At 42.4% G+C, this 22,314-nt stretch overlaps 1 protein-coding gene across 1 annotated transcript in view; it reads right to left on the bottom strand.

The window, feature by feature from the left end:
- LOC107223129 (lachesin-like) overlaps positions 1-22,314 on the bottom strand; it is a 113,344-nt gene that overhangs the window by 83,721 nt on the left and 7,309 nt on the right. The window contains exon 2 of the mRNA XM_046745631.1: positions 6,054-6,245. The gene's annotated coding sequence lies outside the window, so the exon portion shown is untranslated. The remainder of the gene's footprint in view (positions 1-6,053; positions 6,246-22,314) is intronic.

Here is a 22,314-nt window from a genome sequence, read left to right on the forward strand (position 1 = left end):
AGCTCTTATTATCATGATATGGTAATTTTTTATTTTTTTGTTTTTATAGGAGTGGCTTCTGACGCGAGAGGGAAAGGGTTGCACGCTTCGGTGCAATCGATCCAGGATCTAACACTTTTAGTCGCAGTGGTGAGTATTTTTACCACCTATTTTATTTCAATTTTTTGTTTTTTTTTGTATATTTACAAAACTTTGAAAAAATATTTCTTTGCGATTTTTTGCTATTTCTGATAGTATGCCAACAGGTTTTCAATACTGGAGAGTAATTATTACGATAAAATGTAAATTATTATTGTTAGAAACAAATTGATTGAATAGAATCGTGAAAACTGACGGAATAATTCATTTCCGATAAAGTTACCCCGCTGCACGTATACATGTTTGAAATAAATTACAAGTTTTTGGGGTAGCTGACTAGGAATCTGAAATAAGATTTTAAAAATTGAGAATGGCGAATCCAATCAGCGACCCCTCAATCACCTTGCACAGAGTTTTTTGACCGTATTCGATCAAATTTGAAATTTTCTTCCAACATAACTTTAAATATTTCACGGCGCACGAGAAGCAATTATAACACAGTTAACGCATTCAAATTCATCGACTATATCGGTTGTACACGAAATGCGCATGCTGTGTAAACACTGCCAGTATTATTTCAAAGAGTAAACGAATATCGTTATCTTGTCACGTTTCGTTTGAATCGATGATAAGATGTAAATTACGTCGAACAAAAAAAAAAAAAAAAAAAAGTCAACAAAACAGAATCTAAGGAACCGGTAGCGATAATTTTTTATAACCACGTCGACAACCTCGATCTCTCGAAACTTTTGAACAATTTATACGAATGCGAAGCACCTGTTGTAATTTGAAAGCGAGTGAAAAACGATAGAAAAAAAAAAAAAAAAAAATTGAGACAAACCAAATAAAACTTCAACACTTCCAGGGTTAATTTCATTTACAACACGACGCGTGTTTGACGTATACCTGTAATATACATAAAGTGAAGAATTATCGCTGATGTAAATTAGAGGGATCTTTGACGCGTTTGCAGCTCGTAGATCTCCGGTCTGCGTTTATGTTAATGTAATTTTCTGCACGGTATGTATTATACCGTTTGAAATAACGTTTCGAAATGATTACGCGAGTCGGTGGTGGGTATACTTACAAACATACACATACGTACGTACACATACGGGGGCGTAAATACAGGAGGAAAAGCTGTGTGAAAGCCTCGGCAAAAGATAAATCGTTCCCGAGTATGCACGACGGCGTATATATATATATATATGTACATACATACATGTATACACAACGTATATGCGTACATAAATATATACACACATATGTATACGTATACACGATGAACGGGATCTCCCCTCCCATTGTTGAAAGCTGCGTGAAACAATTTGACCGGTATTTCCCTCCCCCGCCCCAACATAGTCGGCCTTTAAACACCGCCGAACTGCGTCCTCATCTCGTTACACACTCGTACGGAATATATTTCTCTTTGAACAATTGCCGATTTCGACAACGATGATCACGGGAGAGAAATATCGTATGGCGTACAGCCCGAACTTTAATGTTTAAAGCTCGACGTGACTCGTCGTCACCTTTCGCGTGATGTTCAGAGCTTGCTTTTCTACGTCTCGTCGACTTTAAAGGCATTCAATATTGTTGGAACATCAGTCCGTAAGTCGCGGCAGCTGATTAACCTGATATTTCAAATTTGCCGGAACATTGGAAATTTTTTTTTATATTTTCTTTTTTGGCTCTTGTCGGTTTCAAGAAACAATTAAATTTTTTAAAACCATCATATCATTTAAACACTCGACAAAATGACGATCATTTTCTTTTTTAACCGTCTCAAATTTTTAACGGTATAAGAAATGGAAAAAAATTATTTTACAAAAGGAAAGAAAGGGAGAAAGTAAAAGAATTTTTCAATTAATTTTCGAATCGGCGATCACTGTTAATCAAGCCTTTAATTTGTGAACACAATCTCCAGTCTCCTATTTTTGACGAAATAAAATGTCAAAAAAAACAAAAAAAAAATTGCATCAATCAGCAAATTTTTCAATTTTATACATGTATCCGAAATTTTTTTCTCATTTATATTTTCCATTTTCGTTTTGTCTTTCATAAACATCGTCGAGCTGATTGCCCAGGGGGTTGAAACGCGGGGGTGTAAAAGAGGGCGGAGAGGTGGGTGGTTGGCGCACAGGCAATGAACCGCGGAAAGGAAGTTGTTCGTTAGGTGAAATACACGGGGTATGTCTCATCCGGCAATTCGCTACCTTCCCACACACATCGCCGCGGTTTATGAACGGTGTGGATTCACCGACACATAAAAATATCGCTATGTTCCCCCTAGCGCGAAGCCTCATGTTTATATGCATTTGTTACACTGAAAGTTTCCCCCTCGTGATACTGCGACCCCCACCCCTGAAAACCGCCCCCTTCATCATCACGGTATAATCGATCGTCGATCATCAATTTAAAATTTTTTGTCTTTCGTGAGAAGAATAAATAGAAAAAAAAAAATCGGAAAAACAGTTTGTTTCGCGATACTATTCATCGATATGAAAAGAGAAAAGAAATTTCTGAAAAACGAAACGTTCATAAATTGACAAACATAATCGTTTAGTTTAGAAAAAGCAATAAGGAGAATAAAGTATACGTTTTTCGATAAAAAAATTGAGTATCGATTTATTTTCGGTAGAACCGGAAGTTCAAATTGAACGTGACGTGGAAATTTGTCATCCCCCATAATTTGATTGTAAAATCGTGTAAGTTCCAAATTTTATTATCGTCGCGGAAATTTGTCGCACAGACATGCAGACCGAAATTTTCCTAAACCCTGTTTTTCGGGCAAATTTTCATTGTGTACCGATTTTCCCGATCAGTTTCCATTACTCGTCTATAGGTATACCCCGCATCGGGAAATGACAATAGTGACAACGAAAAAAAAGCTTTTACGCAGATATTTCAATCCCGCGAAAGAGAAACGAACGAAAGAAAGGGAGAGGAAAAAAAGGGCGCGAGGGGGGGGGGGGGGGGGAGGGTGGATTTTTCAATTACAGAGCGAAACGGGTTCATAATCTAATCTAGCCCAAGGTGGATGTCTAGCCGTTCAGGGTGCAAGCGGGTGTTGGTTTATTTGGAAAAACACACTGGGGAAAAGTTCCGTTCGAGGATTCACGTGGGTGTGAGCCAATATCGGGGACGAGTGAAGGATGCCCAACACGCTTCGTCCTCCTCCTCGATTCTTGGCTCTTACCTCATCTTGAACGGAATACGAAGCTTCCCATGGCCTCGGTTTCCCTGTATATACATATACATATACATATACGTGTACATACACATATACCTGGTACGTAGGTAGGCAAGTACTTGACTGCCTCACAAAGAATTCAAACGTCACGTAACTTCCTCGCACTTGACGCAATTTCACAACGAGTGATCGTTTTACGTTTCTTAAATAGAATTCTCCGCTCATCTTCCTTTCCCTCAATTGCCGGCCGAAAATCGATACTTTAATTTTTTTTTTTTTGTTTCTCTTCATCAATTTTATTACGATAAAATAGTCACACGTCGAGTATTCGTCAAATTACACAGATCTGTAAAAAAAATTATTTTATTCCATCTGCACGGGATGTTTTTTGGTAAATATTATATTTTCGAATTTGCTGAATTTAAAAATCACTTTCGTTTCCCTACGGCAGGTACGGTAATTTTTCAAGGTACAAGGTGTTTGCGTGAAAAAAAAATGCACAACAATAATGTAAAAGCCACTATTTCGTTACGACGAACCGAACAATATTTCTTATAAAATTAAACAATCATTCTCTCTTTGGTAACACACCGAAGACGCTTTCGGTTTCCATTTTCTGTCAGAGTTTCACTGGAAATGAAACTACGAATACGAGTTTGAGAAAAAACCTGACGTGACGAAATTTTTTTAGTATTTCCCCCGGTTTCAGTGAGTAAAAATCTATACGAAACAGTATAGAAAACCTCTGCTGTCTTTTTGAACCTGCAGACCTGTGTTATTTATTCTTACGCTACGAGAATATCTCTTCAACGATATAAAAATAGAAAAACTCTTGAGTCGCAAAGAAAAACTCACAGATAACGATGATTAATTTGAAACGTTTTTTGTTTTTTTTTATTTTTAAAAACCTAGTAGATTTCTTCGATTTCATCCCCTTCAATTTCGCGTTTCAACAGCTTTACCTGCAATTTTTCTGCCACTTTCTCGCACGTTTAAACAATACAAAAATATTGAAATATCGATGCAAATGTATTATTATCTTGATATTTACGACTCGAGTGTCACAAATATTCACAATCACGACGTGTCTTGCGGGATAAAACGATGAAATTCGAATCACACGACCTATTAAGGGAATAACGAAAATTGTCGACAGATTTTCCTTGTAAGTCGAAGGGTGATGGGTTCCACCCCGCAAAATATATATATATACATACATAAAATACACATGCGTATACAATATGTGGATGTATATCACGTGTAAACTCTTTGTATAATAATAAATGTTAGGGGCCAGCGATTGACTTACGAAATGTCAAACTTCCAACCCCCCATTGTCTTGACACTCAACAAAGCATCCCATATGACCTTTATCGTCAGACAAGGTAGACTCGAACTTGTAAGTCGCCCAATCTAGAAGCTCTAGCCCGGCATAATATATCACTGTTGGACAACAAGGACAATATTATCCTTTGCGTAAGAATCAAAAACAAAAAAAATTCTTCACGTACTTCTAATTTTTAAAATTGTTATTCAATGTTTTCTAATTTCCTTTTTTTTTTTTTTCCTTTTTCTTTCGAATCGCAGATATCGGCAGCTTGAAACGGAGCGAAAAATTCAGATCGCTTCTTTGATACCTGATCGAACTTTGGCTCGCTCGCACGGGAGAAACTTAGAAGCTAGGAAAACTCGTCGAATCGTACGACCGGAGTTTTCCTTACGATTTTACCCTTATAACCGCCTAGGGCGTCGTTAATTTTATTCCCGTACGTTACCGACTTTTACCCAAGTTTTACAGTTTTAGGTTCGTGCCGTCCCTCTCCCTCGCCCTTACTCACCCTCGTAGGTGTGTCGAGGTGTCTCGCCTTCGACGAGACGCGAATCTCACCTTTCTTCGTCGGATTCGTCACGCCCCTTTGCATGTGTGCTAATTTCCCCGCTACATATACAGACAGTCTTTGTTTTTTTTTTTTTATATCTCGGCTTCCTTAATTCCACCCTGCAAACTCCAAAGACTTTGTTTTTTCACCCTGATCTAGTCGGGAATTGAAAAGTAACCTTTTCTACCTAGAACTATATTTTTCGATTGTGGTAAGAAAATGAAAATATTTAAGGACTGAGCGGTAAACGGAACTAAAAATTTCTCTCGGTGCATGACTACGGAACGAAATTCAACGTTTCAAATTGATATTCGTAAATCGGCGAATTGAGAAGATCGGGAAAAAAAAATAGTAGATAGAAGGTATAAGAGTAATAGGGTGCGGAGTAATAGTGCATGGGGGAGGAAGGGAGGGAGTGAGTGGGGGGAGGAGGGGTTCAGACGGCGTCAGGCGTTAGCGAGAAGATAGTCAGAGATTCTCGGAGTGTTTTTATAGGAGCGAAAGTTGGGTGAAAGATGTCCTCGCGATGAAATCGAATACGCAGTTACGTATCCACTTTGAATAAGGAACGACGAGGCTGGGTTATAGAGGAGTTAACCAATCCCTTCGCGTCCCCGGATCTCCATGCGATCCATCGGGTCGTACGACCAACGGATAACTTCTTCGGCGGACTTTGTGATTTGTCTCGGGATGGGCGCGCACAATTTCTACACCCCCTCACATCCCCCGGTACCAACCGCCGGCTCAAACGTCGAGTGAAAATCGCTTCTGTCCCTCGGGAAAAGTCGAGAAATAAGAATAAGAAAAGAAAGAAAAAGAAAAAGAAGAAGAAGAAGAAGAAGAAGAGGAAAGAGAAACGGAAGAAGAGACCGAGTACCTGAAACTTTTTTCACACGCCTTACCTTCGACTGGTAGTAAGAAGTCCCCAGCTGCCCGGTTCGCCTTGGAAATATTCGGCATGCCGGTCACCTCGCTTCTGAATTCATTACCAGCCCCGATTCGCCATCGGCATCGTCCCCGAACCCGGTGGCGCAGACTTAGATCCTACATCACCGTGAGTTGATTTTACGTCCCGGTCGGGAAAACCTTGAGCCCTGGAAAAAGGAAAAGATCGAGTATTGAAGGGTGGGGGGAAAAAAAAAAATTGGAGACCGATGGTAGGAAAGGTAACCGTTGCAAGTTTGAGCAACGTTTTTACACCCCCCGGAGGTTAAAAACCGTGAGGGTAATTATGCGGGGGATTTTTTGTTCGGCTAAAGCTCGCTGCTCGCTTAAATCATACGCAGAAGGAGAGAAAGAAGAAATTAAGAGAGACGGAGAGGGAAAGGATGGCGGTGGTGGGGGGAGGGAAACTGGCTGAATTGAGGTGCGTACGTGCCGAGTATATATTTCGAGTATAAAACGCGAGAAGCAATTGGCTACGCTTGCAGGCTTCATAAAGGAAGGACGGAGGGACGGAAGGAAGGAAGGAAGGAAGGAAGGAAGGAAGGAAGGGTTGAGGATTGTCGCGGAGCGCGAAACGGGTTGGGTATTAAAATCGATGCAGCAAGCAACAGATGTGCAAGGATAGCTTTATTGCCTCGGTACGAGCCAATAACGAAAATCATTAAATTAGCTTAACCACTGCACCGCTGCTGTGTCCTGCCGCACCGTTAACGCGACCCTCTCTGCAAGCCTTTCCGCCCCGTCGCTGGTAATTTCGGCGTCAAACGTTTGCGTGAAAAATCGACGGAAAAAAACAAAACGGGGGGTGAATGAAAATTGAAAGATAAAAGTATCCGCTTCGACGCCTCGAGCGAGTGAAAATCCGAAAGAAAACGATTTCTTCTTGCAATTGGATTGCAAAACATTGTCTAAAACGTTTAAAGGTCGTCGTCTGTATTATTGCCTAAATAGGAAAACCGAATCGGCAAACGCCACTGTACGTTTGTACGTATAATGTATAACCTAAATATGCGGTAGCCATTGAATTGAAATTCGAACTGCCAGCAGCGGTGAAATTATTTTTAAACCACGATAATTCCGTCGGTACGTGACGTTGGACTAAAAATAATACCGGGATTGAAATTTCCGCTTCAAACTGTCAATCTTCCTTCGATAAGTCCAGCAATCATTGACTTAAACATACCCGATACACAGATATTGTCTAATAATAATTAATCGGATACAAAAAATCGGTTCACGAATTTTTATCGATCAATATCTTTCGCTCGCACGATCTTTATTTATCCGAATAATAATAACATTACCTCGTACAAAATTAACACATCGATTGAAAGTAGAATTTTTAATATCATGTAACGCTCCGTGCAAAAAATCGTTTGAAAACTCGAGCGGAAACGTACGTATTTTTCTTTTTTTCTTTTCTTCTTCTTTCTTCTCCTGAAAATTCAGTGTACCATTGATTTACCCTCCGCTTATTTAAACAAACCCCTAACTCGCGGCCACGACTAACAAGCGGTAGTATCGCCGCGCGTTGATTACTCGACTGTACGTATATATACACGCAATTATACCGTTGCGGAATTAATTGCCCGATGTTTAATGCGACGGTTAATTTATTACAAACCCAGTGTGGTATACATCAATCGAAAAATATTCCAGGAAGAAAAAATCCGCTCCTCTTTTTCTCCCCCCTCCCCCCCCCACTCTTTCTCTCTCTCTCTCCTTCTACATCACTTTGTCTCTCTCGCTCACTCACCCGAGAGTTAAGGAATTTCAATTAAACAAATACTCTTCCCCGCTCGTATAATCCAACTCTATAAGTAGGTACCTTACGTTAATACGTAGTGTAAAGAAGAAAAAAGAAGCATGAGAGAAGAAAAACAAAAAGCCGAAGAAGATGATTTGTAAATTCCTCAAAGAAAATCTTAACGCTCAAGTATATAATATTATTATTGTTATCATCGTTATTATCTTTCAAGGAATAAAAAAAAAATCTTTCGTCCAATTTTCAAGAGGTTTATAAAGTGCTTTCGACAAAGTTTCGCCCCTTGTTAGAGATTCCATTTGTCAATTAATCAATTTATCGATCAAGTAACGGAGTATAGAAGACAGGGAATAAAAAGTAACTAACAAGTTTTACGTTATAACAGGATAAAAAATTCGGTCCATCATTTACCACACACTTAATATTCCTAAATTCCTTTTAGTCCCACAGATGTAATTAGACTTACAAGAAGCAATATCCATACGATTGGAACGTAAATTCTATCACGTATCGGCATATCCTGTAAAAATTTTAGCCGACACGCCGGAACGTTAAGAAAAATAACAACGAAGAAGAAGAAAAAGAAGAACCACGGAATCAATAAAAATTCGTGAATTTAAATTGTTAAGCCGGGAAAGTCTCGAGTAGTGCAGATATCCGGTATTCAGGAATCCCGGCGGAGGAAGGGAGAGAGGGAGAGACTCTCGTGTAGCTCGGTTTTCACAGTGAAACCCTATTTGATTCGGTAATCCATTTCGACTAGCTCCGTTGACTCACGCCTTACGGCACAGAGGATAGCGATACGGGAAGAAACCCTTGGCGATCCTGCTTCCCGAGACATCAGTCTAGAGGCTTGCTCTCCGTCTTTCGGGCTTGTCGTCGACAGATTCCCCGAGACGGAATTCCGCGCCTGATCCACGCTCCCAATACAAATGCCCTTTTTATTCCCGAGGAAGCTGGCTGGCTCCACAGTGAACGGAATATCTCTGCCGTCTTCTCGATCGGCGGTAAATTAAATATATCGGTATACACGGATGTATTACGTCCTGTAGTACGTAACATGGGGGACACGCGCGAAAGTGGTAACAAAAAAAATTGTCCCTGTTTCGTTTTCGGTACTGATTTTTACGAACAATGATTGATTGGACCACGATACGAAAAAAATTATCTGATACATGTACGTGTGAGTCCGTAAGGTGTACGCATAAAAACAAACAAAAATATAACAATAATTGGTAGCAACCTCTAAATACCTTCCTACGTCCTCCAGGTTTTACGACGGTTTTTTTTTCGGTATTTGTCACAAATTTTTCGAGTTGTATCTTGTAAAAAAAAGAAATTAAAAACACGAACCTCCCTAATATACACCTACAGACATGTAACCTGAGAAGATGGACACATTTCTCATCAGGGAACCTTACTGTCATCGATTACCGATGATCGACAGCTGGTACCGGTAAAAACATCGCGCGTGTTATCGTCGTGAGTGAAAAACGTTTTACGGAAGAATCGAACCGACAGGTACCGACCCTCTCCAACCGTGTCCAAATTCAAACCGTCCTTTCCAACATTTGCTTTAAGGTACCTGTTTGAACAACGAACAGTTTCTCGAAACCGCAAGGAGAGGAATAGCCTAAGAAACCGTTGGCAATTAATTAGATTTCGCATGCATGTAATAACGTAAAGTTTGCTCTCGCGACGGTAAAGGTTCTCATAGTCGGAAGGAACCAGCAAAAGGCACGGTCTCTGAACGTCCGACGTCCTGGAGGTCAGGTGGCATCCGAATTGTGCTCGGCAAACCCTGGACCAGATTCGACGTTTTCGTTCGTCCTTCGCGAGGGCTCTTCGCGGTCGGTTGTGTGGGTTGAAACAGAAGTGGTGACGGTCCCGGCGGCTGGCCCGGTGGTCCAAGCTGTTGGTGAAGTGGTCCGCGGGACAGTAATTTGCATGGCTGGAGTGGTTGGCTGGCTGGTTGGTTGCTGCCGGTTCTCTTGCCTCGGTTGTACTTGCACCGAGGGTCCGGGACGAATGGTAGCTGAGGGGGCGAGGGGGTGAAAGGGGGCGAGAATGGGCGGTGGTGGGGGGTGGGGGCGGGGAGGGAGGGAGGAGGTGAAGGGGAACGAGGCACTCCGACTCGCATTCCAAGCAGACTTGGTGAACCGGGTTCATTATTTTCTCGTTATAAGTTTCTACAACTCCGGCTTGTTGTCGTAACGTTGTTAACAGGACGCGCTGTGAATTGTTAAACGACTCTACGTTTCTGACGCCATCGCCATCGCCATCGCCAACCTTCCCGAGCTAATACACCACAAGGAGCCGAAGAGACCCTGCGGCTTCCGCTCAACTCCTCACCGGCATACACACCTATACGTACACTCTTTCCTTTAATCCTCTTCCGAGTTTTCAGTTTTCAACCAGTTTCTTCAATCTCCGGCTGGCCAATCGCGTTCATCTTATTCTGTAATCTTGTTTCTTTTTTCCCTTCGGCACCACCGTAAATTCCAAGTCTATTGCCATCTGCGTTAGTGCAGTTGTCTCGGCTTACAGACGTTGTTTCGTGCGTTTCTTTTTTTTTTCTCTCAACATTTTCATCTCTCGCAAACCGTGACAATATGAGCAGTAATAACCGCAGATGTTATCGGAATGATGGATTTCACGGGTTTTGTTGAAACCTTGAAGTAAATAAATTGTTACTGAACATTCCCCCTTAATGTATATGTAGCCAGTCGGTAATTCAGCCAGGATGTTGAAATACACGGAGGGAAGGTATTCGAGTCCAAATCCCCAAATCGTGCAGATATCTCGACTATGGTTAGGGTACATGTGGATATACATAGGTATACATGTTGGTATGCGCCTGCTAAGGCTTCGGCATCGTTTAGTCCAAGATTGGGTTTGTATCGGCGTAGACACGCGACTGAATCACCTGACTTCTCGATGTTAATCACCCCAACACGCCGCAAGCGGAATCAAATCTAAATCAAGAATGAGAGATTTCTGACTGTGCCTGTATATATAAATGCCCGATATACCGAGGATTTAAACGTTCTAAATTTTCAAACTTTCACGGCGAAGCTTTCGTTTCGATAAATTAAAGCGCTGGAAAAAGATATGCCCGAAACAGTTTGGAAAAGGAGCGGCTGAAAAGTATGCAACATGGAAATGCTTTTGTTTTCCCTGGAATAATACATGATAACAGTAATTTGTAGGAAATTCTCAACCGTGAGCGAATTTGAAAATGAAATAAGAAGACGAAGAAAGGAAATTGAAAAGAAAAACGAAATCAATTTCTAATTTAAAAGGAGACTCCGTCTACCGAGGAAGAAAAATACGAAGGAAAAAAAGGCTAACAAACTGTCGACGACCTCCGTCTATCCCGACACTTTCAAACTGCCACTTCCTATCCGACGTGCAATCTGAAAAGTTTTTAGTTTCAGAGAAGGGGGTGAGAAAGAGGAGAGGAAACGACTCGATGAACATTCGCTCGATCGGGAAACCACCCCCGCAGCGAGTGGATCGACTCTCGACCGGTTTTCATTTTTGACAACAAGATCCGAAGTTAATTGAAAGTCAACCCGCCCCCAGATCCGGGATCATCCAGAAATGTGATATTTTACACGAATCTGTACACGTATCCCGGGTTCAAGCAGATCAACGACGAAACCGCACCGAACACAATCGTTGATTAACAAAATTGCTTTTCATTTCTTGAAGTAATTTAAACCAGTTTATCCAACAGATAGATAATTTCGAAATCCACGGCTGTGCGTGCCGAAGCGAACCAATCAATCTAGTATCGAAAGCTCCGAACGATCAAACGTCATTCGAGGCTCGATACCATACCAGGTTGAATAATTAAACAAACGTCACGTCGTCTGCAAGTGACGCTTGTTCAGTTAGCATAAACGGACATAGACAGAGAGCGATAAACGATATTATATCCGTCATTGACGAGTTTCAATCTGAGCAAAACGTTGCAAATTAGACTCAATATTCTATGTCTGATCAAATTGAACAGCACACCGAATGGTAGATAGAAACATCCCCTTCTCACGAATGACCGTTATGCATATTTCAAAAAGTGAATAAAAATAGTTCACTCGTAGTTTTACGAATAAAAACGAAATCCTACCGCTGACACCAGTTCGTCGAACCGAAGTCCCGAGCTTTATTTAGGCGACTTATACAATCGGTGCTCAACGACTACGAAACCACCTATTCGACGTTTATACCGTTCCAGAGATTTGATCCTACCTTAAGGTGTAAAGTATTTCCAAAACCGCGTGTAAATTACCAAAGCTCCGACAGAAACGGGGTATGGGAATGTCAAAGTTTAAACCAAGCCCCGTGGCTTCCCAAGGAGCATACCGACATCAGGAAGAGCATCCAAGAGATACTAATGTCCATCGCTCTTATACCCTGATACAAATATCGTTCCGAGACGTTCTCGCATCTCGTACCATCCCCAACGCTTTACGAAGGGGTTAGTGTGAGTCAAAGGCACGCCGTTCATCCCCGTTCGCTGTTCACCGTCACCGTCACTGTCACTTTCTCAATCCTTAACGCTCTCTCTCTCCCTCTCTCTCTCTCTCTCTCTCTCTCTCTCTCTCGCACACTCTCTCGCACACTCTCCAGTATCCAATACGCGAGCCAGCAGGAGGGACGAATGAGCAAGTTAACTTTCGATGTGGAGCAATTTAAGTTTGTAACAAGCGTGGTATGCGGCCCACTGCTCCCCTATATCCCTGCACCCAGCGTCGGCGGGGAAGCGCGAGCCAAAGCCAAGGGAGTAAAAGAGGAGGATGAGAAGAGAATGAGGCGAGAGAGAAAGAGGAGGGGGAGGGGGCGAAGGGGAACTGTGCAGACTGGGTCCGGAGCAACTTCGGTCATGAATTAATTTCACGATGGAATCGTTTATACTACATTAACTTTTAATTTGCTAAACGCTTTAGTCTTTACGGTGTATTTATATTAACTTTCTTCCTTCCATTATAATGGAGTGCCGGAGGCAGGGAGTTGTCCCTGACGGCAGGCTTATTGCCTTCTTTCCAGCTCCTCTCCTACTCCTCTTCTCCCCCCCCCCCCCCCCCCCCCCCCGCCCAAACCCGAACCCGAACCCTCCGACCCAGAATCCTCTCTCAACCATCGACCAATACAACTGATCCTTCGACAAATTGCAGGGAAACTTATTCGCACTATTTTGGTAAGTCTGATCGGAAGTGATAGGTTTTTCAACGACAGGGCTCGCACTTCGTTCTGACCGTAGTTTCGAACATTTACTGTGAACTTGGAAAATCTTGTGATTTCGTTAAAAAGCAAAATATTCGTGTTAAAAACGAGATTCACTCAGACAGCGGGTCATCAAATCTTTTTAAGCTAGCTGAAACTCTCGTTTGTAAGGTTTTTTCGGTACTTCCGTACTCCAGACTTCCTACCTTTGTGATCAAAAACATATCGAATCTACAGTACGCCAAGTTTCGTTTCATTATTACAATTTACAACAGAAAGAAACATGCCACTGACTTTTTAATCCATGAAAAAATCAAACATTTTGCCTTATTCTCCGAATCATCAAAACCATGACGTACGAACGAGTAAAGCGTCGCCGATTATCTCTCAGTGTTCTTGTACCTATCGGGCATTAATTTTACCGTGCAAAAAGGAATGACGGAAGACGACATTCCAGCAAAGTTTTTTCTTTTTTGTTTTTTTGTTTCTCCCTCCCCTTCCGCTCAAATTTAGCAAATGTACGCCGGCGCGAAGAGGTAGAAATCTTCGACTACGATTTAGGTACGGTATACCAACGTCCTGAGTATTCGGCGATGTGGAATTCGTTGGAACTCTGCGTTGATCTAATTGATCGCAATTCCCTCGCTCGCTCATTCTCTATATACACGTACTTTGCTCCTTCTCCCTCGGCTCCGAGTTCCTTTCTCCAACCCTTGGCGAGTCGCGGGGTCGGGATAAGGGGCGAGGTTAAATCGTAGCGGCTAATTAAAACCTCCCTGAATATCTTGGACAGGCGAAAGTTCATTACGTCCGGATGTCGTCGGCAGGAAATCCCCGTGCCGTTCGACGTCTGGAGCCACCACCACCACCACCACCACCACCACCGCCACCGTCACCCCTTGAACCGTGCGATTGCCTCCTCGTCCTACTGGAACGCCTCGATATCTCGTTGATGGGAAACAGGGCAGGGGAATGGCAGGCAGGCAAGCTGACAAGGAAGAAGGAACTGCGAGTAAAAGAGAGGTAGAGAGAGAGAGAGAGAGAAGCCGTAGGAGAGGGAGAATCGGAGGAAAGAAGCTCGGCGCGAGACCCATCTCCGTAATAAAATCACTTGTTGGATTTCCGGCAATCATGTAGTCGAACCTCTGATTTACGTTTTCGACCCTCGGTGGAACGAGAACGAAGGTGAAGAAGGTGCCGCGATGTCTCCTCCAAAGCTCTCACCCAATCAGAATCGATTTTATTCCCGTGGCTTCTCATTTTTTACCGAACCCATTCATTTCCCGCCTCTCGCTCTCCCCCCTTTTCTCTCACTCAAAATAAACCAAGAGAAAACGTTCCCCCGGGGGTGGTGAAAAGCCAACTTGTTGTTATTACACGAAACGCCGTGCCATCGTCAATATACGTATATAATACGGTATACACGTAGATTGTATCGTTGATTGAAAACAGATCCTCGCAACGTTCGTCGAAAGAAAAATATTAAAAATTATCCAAAAACGCGATCAACGCTCCGCGCTTGAAACAAAGAATGTCAAACAAGATTCCAGCCACTGATTGATAATCGACGTGCGAACTGGGTAACTTTTTACCCCCAAGAGCATCTCGCTCATACACACTAAAGGCCGTAAAACTTGGCTGCTGGAGGGACTTTTGGTTAGGTATAAGGAGGCAGGTATAAGGGAAACGAGGGGAGTTCTCCGAATGACTATAGGGTCGCTTAACGTGTAATATACCCTGGAACAACAGCATAACCATGATATATCTGTACAATTTGGAGTAATTTCGTTAAAATAGAATAATGTGAGCAAGGTTTGCCAGTGTGTAGGTAGAGCGACGTGGGTAAGCTGTTGGCAGAAGGGGGAAGTTGAGAGGGAAGTACACACCCACACAAATGTAAGCGTAATACACGAGATGCTGTTTGCACAGTGATACCGCCTTCGAGCACCCGGCCCCCCAGGGCAAAGCGCCAAATCAACCTCTCCGAACCAGAGGGGCAGCTTTGACCGGACAAAAAGACCCCCTTGTTCAGTTTTGTGGATTTTCCATCAGTCTAAAAACTCAGGATACTCCGTCCATGCGCGTATCGGTTTGTCGGTGTTGCTCCTCCTCATAGCCGGCAGTTTATATCACCACTTGGCAATTGCTTACCGCTCACGGAAAGTCAATGAATTCCATGGTGCTTTTTAAAAGCCAAAGTTCAGGTCGATAGGTGGGTATTAGGGTGGTCAATTTTGAGGAAGTAAGAAAATTTCAGAGGTCGCTACCAATTGTTGTAATATTTCTTACTTATTTTTATACGTACATCTTACGGACTTGTGTTTGTATATATTGGTTGATTCGTTTCGTATTGTGGTCCAATTAATCGTTGTTCATAAAAACCAGTACCGAAAACGAAACAGGGACGTCAAGGTGCCGCGATACTCCTATTTCGGTTACAAAAACTGTTATCCAAATATTTCCGAAACGATTAATCCTTCGGATAAAAGACGAGGACAGTCAACTGCGGAATTGTTAGGCGTAGTTTGCTGTTGATTGGTGAACGATTAATTGGACCACGATTCGAAAAAAATAAATTAACATGTATATAAGTCCGTAAGGTGTAGACATAAAAATAAATAACAAATATAACAATAATTGGTAACGACCTCTCAATATTTTCCTACCTCCTCCAGGTTTCACGACAATTTTTTTATTTTTTTTCAATATTCCTCACAAATCTTTCGAGTCGCACCTTAAGATAAAATAAAGATAAAAAACGAACCACCCTAATGGGTACGCAGGTACACGGAACAAGTTGTAACCGTAGTTTATGTATCGTTTCTAGGTCTGTGCAGTTGTATAACCGCAAAACCACGCCAGCGACGGAGTTAGGTCGTTCTGACACCGGGGTGATGAAACTGATTAGTGGCCGTGTTTATACTCATTATACGCACCGAGCCGAGAAGCATTACTCAAGCGTCTAGCGCGCCTTCTTCATTTACAGAAGCATTCGACCCCCAGCATCCGACACCTCTCCTTCTTCTTCGCAAGCTCCTCTCTCCGCTTACCCTGAACACATCATTGTGCGTCTCGCTCGCTCCCTCTCACGTTCTCTCCTACACCGGCTCAAGGCATTATTACGGATACTTGCCACGTCGTGGAGGAGAAACGGGAAGACTCGAGGGGTGCGAACAGATGTACCGCCTAGCGATGTATACCTCGCCTACGGGGAAGCACCGCGGAACCAACGCCGGAATAAGAAGACGACGAGGAGGAGGAGGAGGAGGAGGAGAATAAGAAGCGTAAAGAAAACCAAAAAAGAGAAACAAAGAGAAAGCCTTTCCCTAATCTTCTTGCTCAAGATTCCATCGTCTTGATTCATTCGCGCTTTACTCCCCAATTAGCCGGTGCGCCAAGGATAGCAATTATTAATTCAAAAGGGAACGGAGGCAGGGATGAAAAAACTGACCACTTCTTAAACTGTTCTACAAATGTTCGACTCCTAGTACCAGATGGTACCGATTACCCACAAAAGTTTCAATACAATCGACTTTGGCATTAAATAGTGTGCTTCAGAATTCGTCCAAGGAAAGAACCTTGTCCCAAATCTTCTGGGACTTGGAGCCAATTGGTACGATATTGCTATGCGTACTAGCGAGTAGTCTATGGTGTATATATTAATAGTACAAGTTTTCCCAATTCCTGTTGAAACTCTGAGTCATACTCTATCGCAAGTTACAGTGCGTGTTAAATATTTTTTTTTTTTTATTTCAAAGTCTCACTGAAAATGATAATGCTTAAAGTGTCCGGTACACTCTTGAGAGTGTTTGTCTTCTTGCATCCAGAGCACCTACTCGCGGTTGATGCACTCCTAATATTTAACACCTCCGACGAAGGGTCCGTTTCTGACGGACTCTGATTAACTATATCTTATAACGCACCGACGTTAATACCTTAAGCTATTTTTGTTGTTGTTTTACTCAACCAGTACCATACACTGCTATCAGAGACCCAGTTTGATACAAGCTTCTTTGTCCTCTCAGATTTTTCCACCACCATCCCGTGACCGAAACATAAAGAGTAAAGTATATAAAACACAAACAGGGTTGGTGGAATCGTCGGTGAATTTACCCGGTTGTAAATGGGTTGATGGCTTGGGATATACACAAGTTCCTTGCCCCACACGTCGTCGGCGTAACTTGAAAACAAACAACGGACACCGACGCCCGCGTACCGTCACCCAAAGAGTAGAAGACCAGGCGGAAGTTAGCGAGGCGATTCCGCAAAGACGTCGAGTATGGGAACGGGTTGCCGGAGGTGGACGTTGCAGGGTCGCAAGACGTCGACAAGAAGAGGGAGAGAGGATCGTAGTCGTAGTCGTAGTCGTAGTCACGGGGGTTGTAGCCGGCAGAGAGTAGGCAGCTCGGTTGCTACCGCGCCGTCTCCCCGGCACGCTGTAATAATACGTAATATCTTTACTGTTTTAGGCAGCCGCGCGCATTATTCGGATGCCAAGCGTGCCTTGGAAATTTAATTTCGAATCGTATTATATCCGCGCCCCGCGCTCGCGGAACACACAGAGAGACGGCGAGGAGCAAGAGGATGGGGTCCAGGACTCGCGGTCCTCCTCTCTCCTCTCTGCCCCTCGTTTCCCACCCTCCTCCCCACCCACCGTCAAGGCAAGCCAAGCCAAGCCAAGGCAAGACCGTTGCAAACGGCGTGACTATACGATGAGCCGAGAACAGCGAGAGGGGATGCATGGCCGAGAAACCGGGAGGATTAAGGGGGTTGAAAACAGAAGAGAAGAGAAGGATGAGAGAGTGAGAGACGGACGGGAACGAGGGAATGGGGGGTTAGTTTGCACAGAGAAACCGCAGAGCAGGGGTTCTCAGTTTTCAATTCACTCTTCGAGCCGGCGGCGGTAATGGAAACAGTCATTTTAACCACCGTGGGTGTCAAGGGTTGAATTCGACACCTGTGCAATGCTGGAAACAAACGAAACATCCTGGACCAAAGGATCGTTAGTGGATTGGGAATAACCTGTAACAGAGATTTCTCCTCGGCACACGCGCGTGATACACGTGGGAGGGAAAGGGAGGGGAAAAAAAACTCACTTTTATAACAATTTACCTTCCATCGCCACCGCTTTAACCCCCGAGACTTGCATTAAGCCCAAGAGATTTCGAACGTTCCGTGGTTTTCGGCATCCACCACACCGCTCCCCGTCGTATCACCTGACAAATTGTCGTGGGATGTAGGGAAACCGATGGGGAGGGGACGAAAAAAAAGGAAAGGAAAAGTTGGCGGGAAAAAGAGACTGAGGAAGCAAAAGAATTCGAAACTTTTACACAACTTTACTGTTTTCTCTCTTTAGGGATATCACAAACCTTCGCCGACTGCAAATATTGCAATGATTGCACGACTAACGATATATTGTTATTATTTTTTCCGAGGTGGATAATCTCCGATCTTCTCTTCGTTCAGTGATATTTCGTAGTACGAGACATAGAACACATATTTTTCGGCCCGCGCCAATTCAGGCGTTTGAGGAGTAAAAACCACCCCTAAAAATCCAGAATCAAACCCCTTTGGATAAAAACACTGCGCATATTGTCGTCTGTTTATAGAGAGTAATCCCAAATTGGTTTTGCGAAAAAGAATTGATACAGTTATCCGGAAAATCTAGAAAATCAATTTTCGCAGGAAAACTTTAAAAGTGGGGTTAAAAAAAAAGTGCTAAATTTTTGTAGATGTACTATACAACGTATCGCATAATTAAGAAAATCGGTGAGGTACACCTCGGGCACTTTCTTCTTCATTGCAGCAAATCCCTCATCACGAGTGTAAAACCTTCGAAATACCTTTAAGCGCTTGTTGAGATGTTAACATTTTATTAACCCTTATACCGCTAATTGCCGGAACGACTCCCATCAAGTCTCAAGGGTCTTGTATCCCCCTCTGTCTTCCCGCCAAACATTGAAAGCTGACAAATGCTTTTGAGAGACTCGTAACACCGTAGCTGCTACCCGAGTATCTCTTTCACAGTTGTAAAAACTAATTCAGTTGAGTTGATAAGCGTTTAATCTGCTCTCCCGCCAAATCAACTCTGCGCGCAAAATATCATCCTCTCGATCAATATTTCCAAAATTTTAAACCGAATTAGATGCGGCTATTCTCACTTCGTCAAAGCATTAAATTTGCGACGTCGTAGCCGGAGAAGAACCGAATTTCCGTTCGTACCGGGCACGATATTATCGTCAATCTGGTTTCAATTAGCAGCGTGTCCCAATCTGGTTAAATTTCCTTCCTTCCTGCCTCACTTCAACTCAGGAAACGACGACCAACCTCCGCTACCACACTGACTATCTCCCGGAGTGACTCGATGTATTCGAATTGATTAATTTGAGCAAACAGTGGTGCTGCTACTGGACCTGCGGACTGTGAATTAAATACCTTCGCCGTTAATTTCAATCCACGGTCGATAGACTTACTCAAGAGAAATCCACGTGTGCCTCATTGGGATGGTTCGTTTGTTAACTTCTTTTTTTTTCTCAAACTGCCACTCGAAAAATTTGTGAAAAACACTGAAAAAAAATTGTCCCAAAACCTGGAGGAGGTAGGAAAATATTTAGAGACCACGATACGAAAAAAAAAAAAAAAAATGAACAAATATATATGTAAGTCCGTAAGATGTAGACATAAAAATAAGTAAAAAATATTACAATAATTTGTAGCGAAAATATTTTTCTACCTCATCCAGGTTGGACGAAAATATTTTCTCAAATTCAAAAATGAACCACCGTAGCGCCTGGCGATATATCCGTACCTCGAATAAAAGGATCTGCTAAGAGATCGCCGTTTAGTTTAATTTTTCTTTCCCCTAGGATGAGCGGGTGGCAGGCTCACTTAAGGCTGCTCGATGAGTGCTCGGAGAGTGTGTCTTTTTAGTTAGAACACCGTGACGTAGAGATTCATGTTAGTTTAACACGAGACGGGGTCTCGTCGGCGTCGCCCGTATACTATACACCTACTCGGCAAGGTTCGCCGGAAGTTGGGTAAGTGTAGTTTCCTGAGCCATTACCGGGCTCATCTCAAGTACCGTAACTCTTTCGTGCCGCTGGCACACTTTATGGCTTATACATATAATCCACGTACGCAGACACGCGCGTACCTTTGCAGCACATCTCCTCCCTTCTTTCACGATATGTCCCTTGTTCGATAAAAATCTCTCCGCTCCTCTCTTGAATTCTTCACCCTCATTCGTTCGCAGACGAAATACCTTCAATTCCAGCTTTTATACTTTTATTTTCCTTCACGCGCAGCTTTCCGTAAACGTTGAACGTCTGTCTCTCGCAGATTACTCGAATTTCAAGTCAGATACAACACACGTCGACAAAGAAATCATTATTCGTTCCAGTTCCCGTTTCTACAAAAACAAACCTTGTCTGATGAAATTATTATTTCCTTTAATAGTTACGCAGATGAAATCAAAATTTGACATCTAAAACCCAGACTCAAAGTTCTTGTTGACCGGTGTAATTGACTCGCAGATATTTTACTTACTACCGACAGAAAATTAAGTCAACTAATCGCAGACTGAAGAAAAGATTTGAAGCCAAGAGTCGACTAGCTGATGTCAGCCAGACGTTCACGAACGTCCATCACTGATTATTGACAACAGTGTACAATTTGACTGTAAATCGAGTTGGCGTAGATACCTAATCAAAAAAATGGTAACGCGAGACTTCTAAATTTATACAACCAAGATCATGTTTTAAATTCGTTGACATCGTTACTTCTACGTCAGTTTCAATTACGGTCGAATGATAATCGACAGTCTGAACAAGTGTGCTACCTGTACATGGAATTGTAAGAAAAACTTCCTGACCGAATCTGGTGATTAGAAAAATTATCTCGACCAATGCAATACGTTTCGAATCACCGCTGTAACCATCGATTCATACAACCGCAAATTGTCCAATTACACGAGTAGCCCAAAGCTGTTATTGTCGGCATGATTAAATGGGCTCGAGGTTATTCTCTCTCCTGTAATAATCCGATGATCGACGAACCGCTGGACAATGTTATAGACATTTGAGGGTGTGGCGCGAGCTGACCAGTTCCAGTCTAATAAGGACTAAGTACTAATTCGAAATGTGACTGCGAATGTGATTCACGAAGCTTGTGCAGCTCGTGACGATAATGAAGTTAACAATCGTTAGTGTAACGATGCCGCGTATAGGAAAAATCGTTGCTTCGCAATTTTAGGATTGTCTGAAATATCGTAAACTATGATAATAACACAAAACGTAATCATACATATGTATATATTTTGAAAAACGAAATCCTTTGAAACTCGTTCTGAAATTGCTCGATAATAATATTTTCCCTCATATCTATTTTTAGGAGTTTCGTTTTTAAGAAAATGAATACACTTGGAGGAATTTGGGTTTCAGGGATTCATTATTTATAGTTTCAAGAAAATTTTACAATTTTTTTCAATTTTCGGTCAATTTTCATCCGTTCGACTTGAAATTTTGACACAATCTTTGAAACTTGCCTATCAATTCGAGTTCGTGGTTAAACATTTTAATTTCAATCCCAAAATTTTTTTATACAAATATTTTGTACATAATCGTGTAAATTCGAAAAAAATTTTTTTTTTTTTCAACATTCCGACTACGAGGTCGATTCAAAAATGTGTTTTTAACTCAAAAAATTTGTTCTATCTGTTGCAAGTTGGACAATGATATCGGGAGATGCGCCACCACAAAAGCCCTCGAGTTCGGCGTCGTGCTCTACTTATATACTTATATGCGCCCTGCCGGCATTTTGTTATTAATTTCAATATAAAAATTCTGAAACGTTCTTGAGACTATAACCAATAAAGCCTTCAAACTCGAATTGCTCTAACTGCTTACAATTTCTTAAAAAAAAAAAAAAAAAAAACTCCACAACTCTTCTCGCGTCGGATCGGTTATACAGCTGACAATGAGTAGGTATCCATGTCCGAGCTTTGGTCGAAACAACAAGAAGCTCACGATCAGCTACTGTATCATCGTTTTTCGCCCTTCCGATTTTCCATGTGTGTGCGTTGCGTAGATACGTAAAGGATGCCCGTCTGGCTGAGTTCATTTTACGCGCAGATCTCCTTGTATTCCCCGCACTTTATCACTTATTCTCATTCCGTGCACGTACCTCAATTTTATTTCAAGTCTTTCTCGCTCTCTTTCTCTCTCACC

This window comes from Neodiprion lecontei, chromosome 7 (assembly GCF_021901455.1).
Source record: "Neodiprion lecontei isolate iyNeoLeco1 chromosome 7, iyNeoLeco1.1, whole genome shotgun sequence".
Lineage (NCBI taxonomy): Eukaryota > Metazoa > Arthropoda > Insecta > Hymenoptera > Diprionidae > Neodiprion > Neodiprion lecontei.